The sequence below is a fragment of the Nicotiana tomentosiformis genome, chromosome 2 (assembly GCF_000390325.3).
Source record: "Nicotiana tomentosiformis chromosome 2, ASM39032v3, whole genome shotgun sequence".
NCBI classification, from domain to species: domain Eukaryota; kingdom Viridiplantae; phylum Streptophyta; class Magnoliopsida; order Solanales; family Solanaceae; genus Nicotiana; species Nicotiana tomentosiformis.
This window is the reverse complement of record NC_090813.1, coordinates 164,004,896-164,014,609: the sequence shown is the minus strand read 5'-3', so window position 1 is coordinate 164,014,609 and position 9,714 is coordinate 164,004,896.

Sequence of the window (9,714 nt, the reverse complement as noted above, 5' to 3'; positions counted from 1 at the left end):
TTTCCCTAACCTTGAACCATCCGATAGGTTACCTACACTTCAATCCATAAAGAGCTTCGTATGGAGCCATCTGAATGTTGGAATGATAGCTATTATTGTATGCAAACTCAATAAGTGGAAGTTTATCATCCCATCTACCCCTGAAGTCTATCACACAAGCCCGTAGCATATCCTCTACTGTCTGAATAGTACGCTCAGCCTGATCATCTGTCTGGGGATGAAATGATATACTAAGACTTACTTGAGTCCCCAATCCTTTTTGGAAGGACCTCCAAAAATTAGCTGTAAACTGAGCACCTCTATCCGAGATAATAGATATAGGGACACCATGAAGTCGTATTATCTCCTTAATGTAAAGCCTTGCATAATCCTCTGCTGAATACGTAGTCCCGACAGGTAGAAAATGGGTTGATTTTGTAAGTCTATCAACAATAACCCATATAGAATCAAACTTACGCTTGGTACAAGGTAAGCCCATGATGAAATCAATATTACTTAATTCCCATTTCTAAGTCGGAATCTCTATAGCCTGTAATAATCCACCGGGTTTTTGATGCTCAATCTTAACCTGCTGACAATTAGGGCATTGAGCAACAAACTCTGCTATATCCTTCTTCATTTCATCCCACCAGTATATTTCCCTGATGTCATGATACAATTTTGTCGCTCCTAGATAAACAGAATAACGAGAATAGTGAGTTTCTCCCATAACCCGTTGGCGCAGCCCTGCCATATTATGAACACATAATCGACCTCGATATCTGAGGACTCCATCTCCTGTAATCTCAAATGGTGTCTTCTCTTTTTGAAGTGATGTATCTCTATAATGAGCTAGAACAAGATCCTCATACTGGCGTTCCTTCACTTCAGTTACTAAAGAGAATATTGTCGTGTCCTAAATAAAACTCCGGTATCACTTGAATCTAGTAATCGAATTCCAAGATTAGCTAGCTGATGAATCTCATGGGCTACCTCACTCTTCTCTTGCTGTAAATATGATAGGCTACCCATAGATCTACGGCTGAGGGTGTCGACTACTACATTCGCCTTCCCTCGATGGTATAAAATATCAACATCATAGTGTTTCAGTAGCTCCAACCATCGCCTCTGACGTAAATTCAATTCCTTTTGCTTGAAGACATACTGAAGGCTCTTATTATCCGTATAGATATCAACATTAATACCATACAAATAGTGCCTCCATATCTTTAGTGTATGAATCACCGCGACTCACTCTAAATCGTGGGTCGGGTAATTCTTCCCATGCTTTCTTAGCTATCTAGAAGCATAAGCTACAACCTTACCATGTTTCATCAGTACACAATCCAATCCAATGCCTGAAGCGTCACAATAGATAGCATAACCATCGGTCCCCTCTGGGAGTGTCAGAACCGGTATTGAAGTCAATCTATCCTTCAATGCCTAGAAACTCCGCTCACAAGCATCATTCCACTGAAACTTAGTTGCCTTCTGAGTCAACTTTATCAATGGTGCTGAAAGAGAAGCAAAGCCCTATACAAATCTTTTGTATTAACCTGCCAAACCCAAGAAGCTACGAACCTCCGTCGGTGTCGTGGGTCTAGGCTAAGTCTTCACTGCCTCAATCTTCTGTGTGTCAACACGGATACCCTCATCTGAAATAATATGTCCAAGGAAAGCTACAGAATTCAAACAGAATTCACATTTAGGGAATTTTGCGTACAACCACCTTTCTTGTAAAACTCATCCTCTAAACGAGAATAAACCAAAATATCATCTATAAATACAATCACGAATATATCTAGAAAGGGTCTTAACACACGGTTTATCAAGTCCATGAATACCGCTGGGGCATTGGTCAAACCGAACGACATAACATGAAACTCAAAATGCCTGTATCTGGTCCTGAATGCTGTCTTCAGAATATCCTTCTCTCTAACCCTTACCTGATGGTACCCCAACCTCAAGTCTATCTTCGAGAAACACCTGGCACCCTACAACTAATCAAATAAATCATCAATCCTCGGGAGCGGGTACTTATTCTTGATCGTCGCCTTATTCAACTATCTGTAATCAATACACATCCTCAAGGAACCATCTTTATTTCTCACAAATAATACAGGTTCTCCCCACGGTGATGTACTGGGTCTGCTAAAGCCTTTTTCAAGCAAATCCCTCAGTTGTTCTTTCAACTCTTTCAGCTCTTTAGGTGCCATTCTATAAGGAGGAATAGATATCGGTTGAGTATCTGGTAATGTGTCAATAGCAAGCTCAATCTCCCGTTCTGGCGGAAGGCCTGGAAGCTCATCGGGAAACTCATTAACCACCGGGATAGATTGAAGGGTCGGTGACTCTACTTTCACATCCTGTACCTGAACTAAGTGATAAATATAGCCCTTTCTGATCATCTTCCTTGCCTTGAGATAGGAAATAAACCTACCTCTCGGTGATGCAGTATTACCTTTCCACTCTAGAACTGGCTCCCCTGGAAACTGGAACTGAACCATATTTGATCTAAAATCAATGTTAGCATAACAAGAATCCAACCAATCCATAACCATTATAACATCAAATTATACCATATCTAGCTCAATCAGGTCTGCTACTATAGAACAACTAAGAACTGCTACTATACAATCTCTATATACCTGTCTAGGTATCACTGGATCCCCAACAGATGTAGACACCTCAAAAGGTTTAATCAACTCAGGTTTTATCCCAAACTTGCTAGCAACCAACGGAGTGACATATGATAAGGTGGAACCTGGATCAATCAATATATATACATCATATAAGGAGACTGATAATATACCTATATTAACATCAGGCGACGACTCATGATCATGTCGACCCGCATATGCATAAACACGGTTCTGAGGATCGCTCGAGCTAGATGCTCCACTTCTGCCTCTACCACGACCAGCTGGTGCCTGTGAACCTTTTCCAAGGGGGCGTACTGATGATGACGAACCAGCTATAGATCACGCTGGCTGAACTATACCTGTACCATCTATCGTCGAACAATCTCTCATAACGTGGCCTGGATAACCACAAGTATAACAAACACCCAAACCCGTGAGGCACTGCCCGACATGCTGTTTACCACACTGAGCACATCGTGGAAAGGTTGGCCTTATCTGACTTGACTCACCCCTATACGGAGAACTAGAGGCCCTGAAACTCTGATTGGGCCTTGGATAGGTGGAACGATCAAATCTCCTACTGGCAAATTGAGGGGGTGTACTAGCCGATGGTTGGGCTGGATACCACGTGTACTGCTGTCTCTGACCACCTCGAAACTCACTAGAAGGATCTGAATATTTCGCTCTCTTACTCTAGCCCCTATCATGCTCACGATCGGCCCTCTGATTCTGCTTACGCTTCTCTACTCCCTGAGCGTATGCCTGAATACGAAAAATATCAATGCCTAGATGAAGTGAGACCGACATACAGTCATTAAGCATGTGCGTCTCCAACCCATCACGAACTGGTGAACCCGATTCTCCATCTTAGCTACAATATTGGGAGAATACCTAGCCAAAGAATCAAACTAAAGGTTGTACTCCCGAACACTCATATTACCCTGCCGAAGGGTCAAAACCCTATCAACTCTGGCCCGTCTAAGCTCTGATGGAAAATAATGACGAAGAAAAGCCTTTGCAAATTCTTGCCATACTGCTGGAAGGGCATCCTCACCTCTGGACAACTCCCAACACTCATACCAATTAATTACAACATCCCAAAGTCTATAGGAAGCTAGCTCAACTGACTCAGTCACAGTGGCCTTCATTACCCTCAAATTCCTCTACATGCTATCGATAAATACCTGAGGGTCCAAATTAATGAAATCGCAAACCCTCGCACGAATGGCCCTATCTGCATGACCAATACCTACCTCAGAGCCTATACGGCCACTAATCGAATCAATAGCTGAATAACATCTCTCATCTCCTGACCCGGTGCATCTGGTTGAGGATCTGGGGGTAGTGGAGTGGGTGCTGGAGCGGGTGCCCCTCGGATCTCCTCTGGAGAGGGCAAGGTATGTGAAGTGTGAGATGGAGTGTCACTATGCGACTCTCCCCGAGCCCTGATAACTCATGGCGCTCGACTTATAGTCTCATCAGCCACAGACTTGCCCTTCTAGGCAGTTGTAGCCTTCTTGGGCATCGCTGAAAACATAAAATATCATTAGGAAAATGAATCATCATATCGTATGATCTAAGATAAGAAGGGAGAATAACATCCTATATGTCCTGCAACCTCCTGTTTATAAGTGTGGTGTACAACACACTCATAAACAAGGCTCTACTAGACATGGTCTGTAGACAACCCTTGGATGGAGCTACTCTGATACCACTTTTGTCACGACCCAAACCGATGGGCCGTGACGAGTGCCCAAGTTCTACCTATCGAACACTCCTAAGCATTCGTCTAAGATATAAACATGAAATACGTGAAGGTCATGCATAACGTCTGGAAATAAACTATTGATTCATATGAACAACATACATGAAAAAATATGCCCAAAAGACATACATACATACATATATATATATATATATATATATATATATACAGAATACGGTAGGGCGAGCCGACAAAGCCACATACTATCCAACTATACATGACTGTCTACGTACCTCTAACAGAGTATACAATTGTATAAAGGACCGGACTAGGCCCTATCATACCCATATGTATATAAACGTATCATACCAAAACTCAATAGCAGCTCCGTATCAAATGAAGCACACCAACTCTCGCTGAGCAGGGATCCTAAGATGGGGGACCGTCAACCTGTCTACCTGCACATGCGGGCATGAAACACAAGCCCCCAAGCAATAGGGGCGTCAGTACGAATAATGTACCGAGTATGTAAGGCATAAAAATTAATATATAACAGATATGAAAGAAACATAGAGTAAAGGACTCAACCTGGAAGACTGAATAGCTCTGTGAATTATGAAACATTTATAATGTTGTGCATATGCGTATAAATGTCATATCATGAATATGTATATGCGTAGATAATATCATCAAGCCTCTGAGGGCATCCCATCTTATAATCTCAGCCTCTGTGGGCGAAGTCATAAATATATACCAGTTGATCAGGTGGTGGTGCGTATATAACGCCATAACCATTCCCCATATCGCATATACATATATTATACGCGTATATAATTACATCTTGTCACGGGTCAATATGCATGTATAAATGGATGCAATGCATAATGAAGTAAGTCAATAAGTTCTCTCAAAATGTCATGAGACCCATGAATAGATGATATGATAGTAAGAGATATGGGGAATCCAGAACCTAGGCAACACTAGTACTTCTAAGAATAGAATCATTTATGAAAGTTGTGTGCTTACTTGTTTCGTTGTATTATATGGATCATGCCATAATGAAAAGAAGGGATAGCCTTAACATACCTCAAGTCATCAATGCAACTCAACAACAAGCTTATGATAACTAGCGCGCCAACCCTATAACAGAGAAATACATGTACGACTTAGATGGTGCTAGTATATTACGTATCTCAAACGATAACTCGACTCTAAAATAAAACAGGCAGTATTTCCCCTGATTTTACTGCTCCCTCAAGCCTACTATAGGCGAGATGCAAACACAATACAGTCAGCAACTCAAAACCAATATAATTACAATTCGGAACCTTCAATACAACAAAAACCCTAATTATATCATAACACACCCAATCAACAAGTTATCAATTAGCCTGAAACTGTAATGACGAGCGACCAACCTACCACCCTACCACATGTGACATTTCTCCACATCTTTTTATCCTTCCAAACTCCATAAATCAGCAGCATAATTGGCCAACACGAGTGAACTACAAAACAATCCACTAAAAGTGGAAAACAAATCGAACTCACATCTTCTGATCACCTTCCCGTGAGTTCTAGCTATTAGGAAACCAATTTTATCAACCTTTCTTGATACGTTTCTTAAATATGAAGTATCTTACAAAACTAGAACTACAAAGAAAAAAGAGAGGCGGTATAATGATACTTACGTCCTAGGGATCGTTCTGATGTTATCGCTTCTCGATTTCGTACACGAGATGTTAGTATTCTTTGAAACCCTATTAGAGAGCTCAAGGATATGTTTTATGGTTTTCTCTGGTTGGGATACGAGTGATGACCTATATATCAACTTTTGAAAAGTCAAAGAGGTGCTAGCTTTGCACCTTCGCATTAGCCCATCTTGCGAGACTTATATCTTTTTATCCGTATGTTCTATGAATGAACGGTTAAGTGAGTTAGAAAATATATTCCAAGACCTGGAATTTTGTATACAGTATGTCCCAAAAGACCTCATATAACACACAAAATGTATTTCTCAAAAAGCTCTGTTACAAGGCATATCCTTAGTCGGATTTTCCGCAACTTAAATTCGATTTTTCCCAAACTTATATTTTTTATCCAAACATCATATAGAGTCATATTATGACTTTAAACTAATTTAAATCATGATTAACAAGTGTCATATTCATTATACGTCACCTTGGGACGCACAGGGTGTAACAAATACCACAAAAGAACCAATGATATCACAATAAAGAACTTATCTTACTACCTTGAACTTTGAACTAGTAAAGGTTGAAAGATAATTCTCAAAGCATAAGTAACAAAAGGTTCAAAAGAACTCTCAATTATAATATTATTATTGAATATTGAAGTACCAGAATGAATGAAAAGAACTCCTATTTATAGGAGTAAAAAGTTCTTAAAACTAGGTAGGGTTGTTTCCAAGGCATAAAAGAAACCCTAAAAGATCATTTTTGAATCATAAAATAAAACCCTGACTTGGAGGCTAAGCTAAAGCCTAGAAAACCTAATAAAAATAAGAAGGTGGGTGGCCAAATCCCTTTGGGGTAGATTTGGGCCGTTGGTTTGGATTAGAATTGGACTCCTTTTGAAACACCCCATTTTGGACCTCTTTTAACCTCATTTTGTGCTCTTCTAGATTCCCTTTTGGTGGATTTCAAGGGCTGATTTTGGGACCCAATCTTTCTCCTCTTGGACTTCAATTTAGGCCACCAAATAATTGTAAAGCTTGGACATTTCATCTTCTTTGGGCTTGAGCTCTTCCTCAATAATTAAAAGCTTCTTTATTTTCCATGAAGTCCAGCAACCTTAGTCTGCAATTCTTTAGCTTGAAATCTTATAAATGGCCATCTTGGAGGTTCCAAAACATTTTCCTTATCCTTGATGCTATCATTCCCCTCTTCTTGAAAAGAATTCTTCCCCGAATTTGATCCTACATCAAACAAAGACAAGTCAACAACATTGAATACAACACTTACTTAAAACTCACCTGGAAGGTCCAACTTGTAAGCATTATCTCCAATCCTTTCAAGGATTTGAATGGCCATCTCCTCTGGGATGCAGCATTGACTTACTTTTGGAAGGAAATCCCTCCATTATGAAATGAACCCAAACTAAATCTCCAGGTTTAAAAATAACTTGTTTTCGACCCTTATCCTTTCTCAAGGAAGTTTGCTCATTTTTCTTCTCAATTGCAAGCCTTGTTTGCTCATGAATATTTTTCATCATCTCATCCTTTGTCCTACCATCAATATTAGCAATATTATAAGTAGGTAATGGTAATAAATCAAGGGTAGTAAGGGGATTAAAACCATAAAAACCCTCAAAAAGAGACATACCCGTAGAAGAATGGATTGTTCTATTGTAAGCAAATTCAATCATATGTAAGTGATCTTCCCAAGAAGTTAATTTACCTTTCAAAACAGCTCTCAACATGTTTCTTAAGGTTCTATTAACTACTTCAGTTTGTCCATCAGTTTGTGTGTGACAAGAAGTAGAAAACAACAATTTAGTGCTTAACTTCCCCCAAAATATATGCCAGAAGTGGCTAAAAACGTAGAATCCCTATCACTAACAATAGTACTAGATATACCATGAAATTTAACTACTTCCTTTACAAATAGATCAGCAACATGTGAAGCATCGTTAGTCTTTAAATAAGGAATACAACGCGCCATTTTGGAGAACCTAGCTACCACAACAAATATACTATTCTTACCATACCTTGTTCTAAGCAAACCTAACACAAAATCCATAGAAATATCAATCCAAGGTGAAGTAGGAGAAGGTATTGGCATGTAAAGACCATGTGGTAACACTTTTGATTTAGCTTGTTTATATTCCAAATATTTTGTGTACATTTTTTCAACATCTTTTCTCTTACCAGGCCAAAAGAAATTTTCAGCAAGTATGTATAGTGTCTTTGGGATGCCAAAGTGACCCATAAGCCTCCACAATATGCTTCCCTTACAAATACTTCATGTAAAGAGCAATTATGGATACACAACTTATTTTCCTTAAAAAGAAACTCATATTGAAGATTAAACCTCTCAAAAGGACCCAACTTACAATCTGCAAAAATCATGCCAAAATCAACATCATTGGCATAAAGCCCCGTGATTTGATCAAAACCCATCAATTTAGAAGTTAGAGTAGAAATTAAGACATATCTTCTTGAAAGTGTATCAGAAACAACATTCTCCTTCCCTTGTTTGTAAATAATTACATAAGGAAAAGTTTCAATGAATTCAACCCACTTAGCATGCCTCCTACTAATCTTACCTTGACTCTTCAAGTAATTCAAGGATTCATGGTCAGTTTTAAAGACAAACTCTCTTGGACACAAGTAATGTTGCAATGTGGCTAAAGCCCTTACTAAAGCAATGGTACTAAAGTCTCTCACAAGCCTCCTATAAAAACTAGCAAGTCCATTAAAAGTCCAAACTTCAGTTATAGTATTAGGTTTAGGCCATTTCTTTATTGTTTTGATTTTCTTTTCATCCATCTCAACTCCTTTAGAGCTAACTACAAAACCCAAAAAAACATACGATCCACACAAAAAGTATACTTTTTAAGATTAGCAAATAAAAGTTGCTTTTTAAAAACTTCAAAAACTTATTTTAGGTGTTCTACATGCTCTTCTGAAGTGTTAGAAAAGATCAAGATATCATCAAAGTACACCACAATAAATTTTCCATAAAAATCCTTAAAGATATGATTCATTAATCTCATGAAAGTGCTAGGTGTATTAGTCAAGCCAAAAGGCATAACTAACAACTCATAAAGCCCATATTTGGTCTTAAAAGCAGTTTTCTATTAATCTCAAGGATTCATTTGAAACTGACGGTAACCACTTTTTAGATCAATTTTAGAATAGATTTTAGATCCATGTACTTGATCCAACATGTCATCAAGACAAGGAATAGGATGGCGATACTTTACCGTTATCTTGTTGATTGGTCTACAATCCACGCACATCCTCTAGTTCCATCCTTTTTGGGTACCAATAGGAAGGGAACAGAGCAAGGGCTCATGCTCTCTCTCACAAAGCCTTTCTCAAGCAATTCATCAACTTGCCTTTAAAGCTCTTTTGTCTCTTCTGGGTTACTCCTATAAGCAAGACTATTTGCGATTTGTTATCCATGCATAAAAACAATTTGATGCTTAATGACACGTAAAGGTGGCAATCCATTAGGAATATCATCAGGAAAGACATTTTTAAAATCCTGCAAAAGAGAAGAAATACTACTAGGCAAAGAAGATGTTATTAAACTCAGAATTAATCAAAACTTCTTTGTAAGTAAGTAGTATTATGAGCAACCCCTCTTTTCTTGCATTTAAACACTCATTGGCTTTTATATAAAAAAAACTCTCTTTTTTTTC